The 8,120-nt window shown below is 37.7% G+C and overlaps 1 long non-coding RNA gene across 1 annotated transcript in view; it reads left to right on the top strand.

Moving 5' to 3' along the window:
• Window positions 1-3,742: 3,742 nt before the first annotated feature.
• LOC124723175 overlaps window positions 3,743-8,120 on the top strand; it is a 45,377-nt gene continuing 40,999 nt past the window's right edge. Inside the window, exon 1 of the long non-coding RNA XR_007006529.1 lies at window positions 3,743-3,815. This is a non-coding gene — a long non-coding RNA (uncharacterized LOC124723175). The remainder of the gene's footprint in view (window positions 3,816-8,120) is intronic.

Here is an 8,120-nt window from a genome sequence, read left to right as displayed (position 1 = left end):
CAGGGAAATGGATTGGTCGTGGATGTCCAGTGTTATGACCCCCACGTTTCTCAGACCTTAATCCACTGGATTTTTATTTGTGGGTGCGCTTAAAGGAACAAGTTTATAGTACTCCACCCATGGATGTACATGACCTAATAGCAGATATGCATGCTGCTTCGGCGGTGGTGGGTGCAGGTGTGTTGCGTTGGGTCCAGCGAAGTATGAGCCAGCTAATGGTGAAGTGTTTGCAAGGTGGTCGCTGTGACCATTTTCTCTAAAGTGAACGTTGTTGGTACATGTACGTACTGGTTCTGTGAAAATAAAGCTGGACGTCAAACAGACAGAATGGAATTATTGTGTGTAGCGTCATATTAAATCTAATGTAGCTTACCTATCGTGTTTTTTGTACCTTACTGGATACAGATGATATTAGTGTATCCACTGTTATTGTCTACTGGCTTTACTTGTGTCTTGGACGAAACAAAGTGGTCATTTAGGTCCGTAAGACGTTCGTATTATGTCTTAATGTTTAAATAAAGGTAACAGTAACAGAAAAAAAAACACAAGATATGGCATTGTTGGGGTGTAAATTGGATAAATTTTGATGCTTAAACTGAAAACAAAGTTTGGCACTAACTCGACTGTGTCACTGAGCTAATGTGACAGCTACTGCATAATGCGAAGCTCATTCTACCTATTCCTGGCCATACTGCACGTAGTTACAGTGTTGCCAGAGCCTCGTTTTTAAATCGCATTTCTGTTAAACCTACTGGCAGGACCAGATTATGCTAGATGCACTTTTGTCTTGAACTGGGATGAGGAATCGCATGCTGATCACCAAGTGCGGCATTTTTTCTACACCCTCTATATTATCATTGACGAAAAGCTGTATCACAAATTTCTCTATTTATTATTCTCTTCAAGATGGACTCGACAACAGTGTACCCTTACGGCTCTCAGCACCTCCATTGGCCCCTGTTGAAAGCATACGCAAAGATCAATATAACAACGTTTGTTATTATCCCCCCCCCCCCCTACATTCCATCCCCAAATATAACAGTCGTTGGCCACACTTATAACGTTCAAACGATTTTAATACAGAACAGCAACAATAAAACATACAATGTCCGAGGCTTGCAAACACGTCCGAGGTTTGAGAATTTTATGACCGGCGAGGACATTTTAACATGTCTGGCATCGCGTTTTTAAAAATTATTTTACGGACGTGCCTCTCTCAGCCAATCTTGAAGCAAGCACTGACGTCGATGGAGCAGCGTGGCTACCGATTCCGGAAAGCTTTTCACTTAGTTGCCACCACAACAGGAGCAATGTCCTACGTTGTTTTCGTGCGCGAAGTAACTTGTCTACACTTTTTTGATCATTTCATCTCTACTCGTTTTTTGTCTCATCATTTAGCAATGGGCAAAAGAAAGTGTGTTTTAATGTTAACCTGCAACAAGAATACAATTTTTGTGATGTGTAATGACAGCAACAGTGAACGTGCTTATTAGAAAAAAAATTATGTACCAGTACTGTAAAATTTTCTGTTACGCGCAAAGGAACCACGCGAAAACATAGGGAGTACTAATAATGCTACCGCTCCACCAAACATAAGAGATTTTTTAAAGTCAAAAGTAAGAATAATAGTGTCCTGGAGTGAGCAGCTAAAAAGGTTACATTTTCATACCACACTGCTGGACGCGAACTCAGTTTCGAAAATTCATACTGCACACCTAATCTGGCTGAAATGTTATATGACAAAAGTTTTCATCTGCTAGAACGAAAGCCTTGGTAATTATTGTTAACGTTATTTCGGCATTTACATTTGATAATTTTTTGCGTTCTTTGGAAAACATTAATGACGAAGCAATAACCGTGGATCGTTAGAACGGAAGTAAAGCTTGTTCCGATTGTCGCAAGATATTTCAGTCTGAAGGAGGGAATTTAAGTTAAACTTTTAAATTTCGATGAGGTATCAGGTAAACTGATCAAGTTTTGACTCAATATTCTTTGCAGTGTATGAAAAAATACAAACTTTATACGCAATTGGCTTGTTTACTACTGGTTAGTGAAAAAATACAGCAGAATGAATAAAGTTTAATGTTCCAGTAAACTGTTAAGACTTCTAAGTAATTTTAAAAAAGTCTTGGGTTGTACCCAAAAAAATATAGTAATATGATCTGGGTTTAACACCCAAAAAATGAAAAGCCTATTTATACATCAGTCCTTTGTACATCACTTCTGCCTTCCCTTATTTGACTTCGTCAGGGTTTGCCGTTTCTACCAGTGGACTCAGTAACTGTGTTGGATTTGTTGTTGACAGCAGTACTGTCAGCCTACGGACGTGCGTCTCTTCCTGGCTGGAATGTGGTCTTCAGGCGATTAGGCCGGAAGCACAACCAAGCAAGTACTTTTTAATTGTTTTATTAACTTTATTTTTTTTTCTTTCTTTTCTTTTTAGCGCGAGTGTCCACCTTCTATGAAGTGACAAGAAAACCAGGGGTAAAAATGTTCTGTTGTTCGGTATTAGTGAAATGTAGCAAAGTCATTTGAGAATGAATACTTGCTGTGTTCGGTAAGGATTAAGTAAGGAACTAGCGCATCACTGCTTTAGCAAGCACTGTAGCAGCATTTGGAATGAGCTCAGTAAACCATAGACAGTCAAAATCAGGTTCACGACAGTCAAAGTTGAGGCCGCATATCACCGATAAGGAAGGAGGACTGAAGATCAATATTTGGTTGACAGTCAGCATCGAAGATATTAGAATCCAGATGCAACGTCACTTCATTTGAAGAGATTAACCAGCATCTTCTTGAAATGATTTAAGGAAACCACCGACAACCTAATGCAGGATGAAGCTTTATTTAACAAGCAGGTGCTCTTTACGTATACATCTTAGTAAACTACACGAACATCTGATTTACGGTTGGTAATGTTAACTATTCTGTAAAGAACAGCAGCATTCATCCAGTTTTCACTAGACTAAGGAATTTTCCTTCTGCTGAGAGCACATTATAAAGTATGTTTAGATACGGTAGATGTTCAGTGCAGACTGTGAGTGAATAACCGCAAACTTTCAAACTAAGTTGATGATTTTTCTCCAGAAAAACGTCTTCTATTGGCTTCCAGAATGCATTAGCCCCACGTAATTGTTTTGTGGCAATTTTAATTCACTCTAATGACTGTAATAGTATGAAAAACCTCTTCAAGTAAACCTATTTAAGATTTCATAGTGTAATATATCGACATATGTTTCGTTTATTTAAAAATGTTTACAGAATTAAGTGTTCCATTATCAAGAATCATTGAACCGAAGGTTCTATTAACTATATACACACACACACACACACACACACACAAACGAAAATAGGATAGGGATTTAAATCTGCATTCGCCTGGTTTTGAGCTCAGTGTCGTAACAATCCATGAAGAAATTTTAAGAGAGTCGTTTTCGGCAGTTCTTGTTCTGTATTTTTAACATGGCTTACAGTGAACTTAAGTGATTCACATTGTTGTTTGTCTTTTCCTTTTTACCTATAACTCAAGTGCTGAGAACATGTCATGTACATTTCGCGTGTGACCCAAGTGTTGCTAAGTTGCGTGACACTGATAGCGATTAGTTACGCAGGCAACAGACAGCGATTTTTTTTTCCTCTTCTGGCGTTATAGATTTCCTGGCAAAGCATGCAAGATTCAAATCAGGCAACTCTACTGTCCAAGCGTGCTTAGCTAACTCCAGTCTGCGACCGTGCACCATGCGTGCAGCACGTAAGGCTTGCGAGAAAATAACCCAGAAAGAGGCTGGAAAACGTGTGTGGGTGACGAGTGAATGGTAAGGATTAGCTACTGGTGGAGAACAGCTAACAAATCGGTTAATACATAGAAAATTATGCGTTATTTTAATTGTATAATTCGTAATTTCTTTTCTTAAATTTTTTTGTGAAACATGCCACGTAGTGTGGACCTGAAATAAGTACTGTTGAACGTTTGCGTAGTGAAGATAGAAAACTGCTAATATAGAAACATTGAAATATGATTTGTTTGGAATTGCATATGTTCAATTTGTTTTCATGATTTCATAACTTTTATGCAGCAAATAAAAGTAATATGTAGATTTTTACATTGTTTCTCTATAGCCTTCTGTCACTTACTTACAAGTAGTAACTGACATTGTTATGTATGTTCGTATTTGACTGCACTTCGTGTTTTATCTTACCTCTGTACGAAAGTGTAAGTATAATCCGTGACTTTGGTATATATTGTGTTAGTGAGCAAGTATCACTGCAATATTGCCGCCCCGCCCCCTCCTCAATAGGAAACGCAGAAATTCAGATAAGAGGATATATTTTGGCTTCCAACGTCTTCTTTACATATAATTCTGTTTAACACCCATGGGCAAGAGATTCTAGATGTAGTATTTGGCTGAAGTGCGTATTCCGTTTTGGATCTCAAAGTAACTGTGAAGGAACACCATTCTGCCATACCAGGCTACATCATTGTGCAATGATTTACTTCTTTGTGATCAGTTCCAGAATTTCTATGTCATCAGTGGACGTTTCGTCTCAACTAAACAGAGATACATCGAAATTCTAACATCACGCACTTTTGCTTGATATTTTGAATTTTCTACTTCATTCCTCAATCCTCAAGGGGGAAGTTTGGCTACCAGGTATACTCTCCACTTTCCCGCGAAAGGCAAAGGTCCCGAGTTCGAGTCTCGGTCCAGCACACAGTTTTAATCTGTCAGGAAGTTTCAGGTATACACTGTTCTACTATTTGACTTCAATAATTTGCAAAATAGAAGAGCTTGTTTTAGAACTTGAAGAATTAAAAACAACAAAGTTGTATTATTTAATTTACTTAATTATTTAATCGTGACTCGTCAAAGGCCAAATCCTTGAAGTAAAGAAGAAAAAGATATATTATTTAATTTAAAAAATTATGATTATCGATGATATTTCGGTAGGTGACGAAATATTGCTGTCGATTCATTGATTCTTGTTAATGCTGCTGTATTAAATATTTTTCTTCTGAGGTGTTATTGTTATATCAGTTTATGTTAGTGTAAATTCAGGTGATTAGTATGCATGATAGGTTTCGTTTTATCGAATGTCTTAAAATCTGTCTCACATTTTAGTGTCGTCAGAGAAAATCATCAACTGTGTATTGATAAACTACAGTTCGTTTACGGAGGTGACAGTTCACAAACAGCCCAAATTATTGTTTAAGTTTATCGAAACAAGCTTAACGAAACGGATTTGATAGGTAGCGGGGATTATTTTCATTGTTCAGCTAAAGTAGACACATTATAGAAATGTCGATAGAATGGAATTTGCGAAAACTTCTTCCAAGGATTAGTTTTCATAGGTGACTTATCACATATTCAGGCGCTATGAGGCTCATCTAGGTTCAAGAAGAAAAATTACACTACACGCGAATGCATTTTATTCCATCCAGTCTTCGATCGTGAGAAAAATTAAAGAACAGATATGAAGCAGCACAATAAGAAGCACGCCTTGCAATACATAATATAATAATTTGCAGCGTTATACACTGAAAAGGCAAAGAAACTACCACACCTAACTAATATCGTGTAGAAGCCTCGCGATAGAAAGTGAACAAAGCAGCTCGAATAGAACTGGAACTAATGGCATTACAGTCTCTTCGCCAAGGAGTGCAGGATTTTTCTGACGCCTAATGACTGTGTGGAGTGTAGAGGCGGCCAGGTTTAAATGCACGTCTCACGTATGCAATACCAAGTGTTCAGCAGTTAAGATGGGTCGGTCATGTTTTGGGACAGTGTCATGTACGGATATCAGATGCCGCTGAGGGCTATCAAGGGAATTTGGTGGGGTGTACAGCATCGGGTTAGGATCATTCAACTTTTTGTCCACCTCGGCAGTCAACATCTCTGCGATGGGTTTGTCTCCAAAAGCGCTATTAGATGAGCAGATAGTGTCTACCTCTCGAACACCTTCCCTAGTGGCAGGAATCAACCGAATTGTTGGCCTGCCGTATATGGTGTCATAAACGCGATTGCGCATATTTGGGAACAGCTGAAACTTATTGTGTGTCGTGGCAGGAACCATCGAAGAGAGGGTCAGGCTTCATCGGGAACATCTTTGCTACACTGTGGACAGAATACCGAGGAGAATCCAAGCGTGTTACATATAATAATCACGGGGTGGGGAAACATTATGGAACGTTATCCGCCAGCAGATTTTCATTTCATAGACGTGCAGTTACAGCAGACTTATATTATGGTCTTTTTTTATTTAATCTTACGGTAAATTTATTTTATTTTTTATTTCCTAAGGTTCATTCTCTCATTGTCAGTGTCCTTTGGATTTCACGTTCATATATATGCAGGTTCGGCAGACTGTTTTTAGCAGTTTATAATAATGCAGTCTTTACGGTAGAACACCCAAAATTATTAAATTAACTTATTTGGTCATTCCCTCAGAAATAACATTAAGAAAGACATCTTCTGGAAATCTAGCTATAGTTAATTAAATGTCAGTAACACCTTGTGTCGTCCAGCTCCGCACAAGAAAGAATTTTACTGTACTACGATTAACTAAATTCTCGGTCACCCATCAAGTAAAGACGAAGGATAAAAGAACTGCCTCTTAACAGAAATAGCACGTAACAATGGCTTTCAAGAAATAATCGTTGATAATATACGTAAATAAAAGTTCATAGTTCCGACTCAACAGATAAGAAGAAATGAAGAACAGCACTCTACATTATATTTCCATTCTGTTGTCGAATATTCCACAAAATAGATGTTTTATTCTGAAAGTTCAGTCTGAAGATTGCTCTATGAACACAAAATACATTAGTGGAGCAGTATCTTTGCATATTAATTTACACTATGAAAAATTTGTGACAGCAGGAATGTACGAAATACTACGCACCTTTTGCAGTAATTGCTATATATGCTAGACAATAAGATATTGTAAATCTAGATTTAAAGAAGGTACAGAGTTATAGCTCAAATATACGGCTTAAAAATCGTGTTTTATTGCTTATTTAAGTCAAGAAAAACAGGTCCTTTCTGATTACAAAGACACTCTTAGAATTCAACACATCCTTGAGAAGGGAATTCTCATGTACGTTTACTGATGAAATCTAAATACATAACTATCATCATGATCGAAAATAATCCTAATGAACAATATGAACCGAGAAATTTAAATGATCTAACAGCGTACTGGTCCATACTGACACAGTTATTGGTATTTGTACCATGGGTTGAACTACTAATTTCCGTCGAGAACCATGTCTTATATACTTCTAACTGATTTTACAAAAGAAACCAAATCAGGACCTGTCAACTAACGTCTATTGTATTATTGCCACTACAATAACTTAGCGTGCAATAATGTTTTAGCTCCAATATCACGCCCTGAGTGGCTGCATTTTACAGAGTTGACGATTGGGTGCGTTTAACACTAAAATTTTCAGTTTTAGCTTCATCAGTGGGCTCTTACGAATTATTATGGTCGAACAATTCTAAGCGGACCCGCTAGTATCGTCACCAACTTCGTCTACTGGCTATATCATTCTATAAGATTTTAACGCTAATCCATGACGACACAAGTTTCTGTCGCCTTTCTTCCTTACTGCAGATACATCAACCACACGATCGGAACAATATTTGAACAAAAAATAACTAATTGCTCAGGAATGTATCGAATGCTGTTTCTTTGCAACTTGTCATACTCCCCAGCGTCCTCATAAGGAATTTTCTTGCAATACATAATTTTACAGCCACCACATCAAATCTATTTTTCAAGATAAAGTTTAAAACTTCAAAGGCATATGTTGAACAACTCTCCACGTCATTGTTATGACAACTGATGTTAAGTGGAAACTTATGATGGCGACTCAGACGCTAGTCCGGTACCAGTTTCTTAGACAAATAAAGCAAATTAAACTTGCTTCATTACGTCTCGAAAAGAAATCACTTGACAGCAACGCATGTCTGACTTAATTACATTGCGCAACAGTGTTCTGCTTTGAGAAATTATGTATAAAGACAGTTCACATGGGTCTGTAGAGCCAAACTGCTAACAGTTCTCTTGTTGAACAGCTACAGCCCAAAAGCAATGTGACGAAAAGTTCCCTAAGTTGG

Source organism: Schistocerca piceifrons, chromosome X (genome assembly GCF_021461385.2).
Source record: "Schistocerca piceifrons isolate TAMUIC-IGC-003096 chromosome X, iqSchPice1.1, whole genome shotgun sequence".
In the NCBI taxonomy this organism is placed as follows: Eukaryota; Metazoa; Arthropoda; class Insecta; order Orthoptera; family Acrididae; genus Schistocerca; species Schistocerca piceifrons.
The sequence above is the reverse complement of the archived record's forward strand: the minus strand, read 5'-3'. Positions and strand labels throughout refer to the sequence as shown.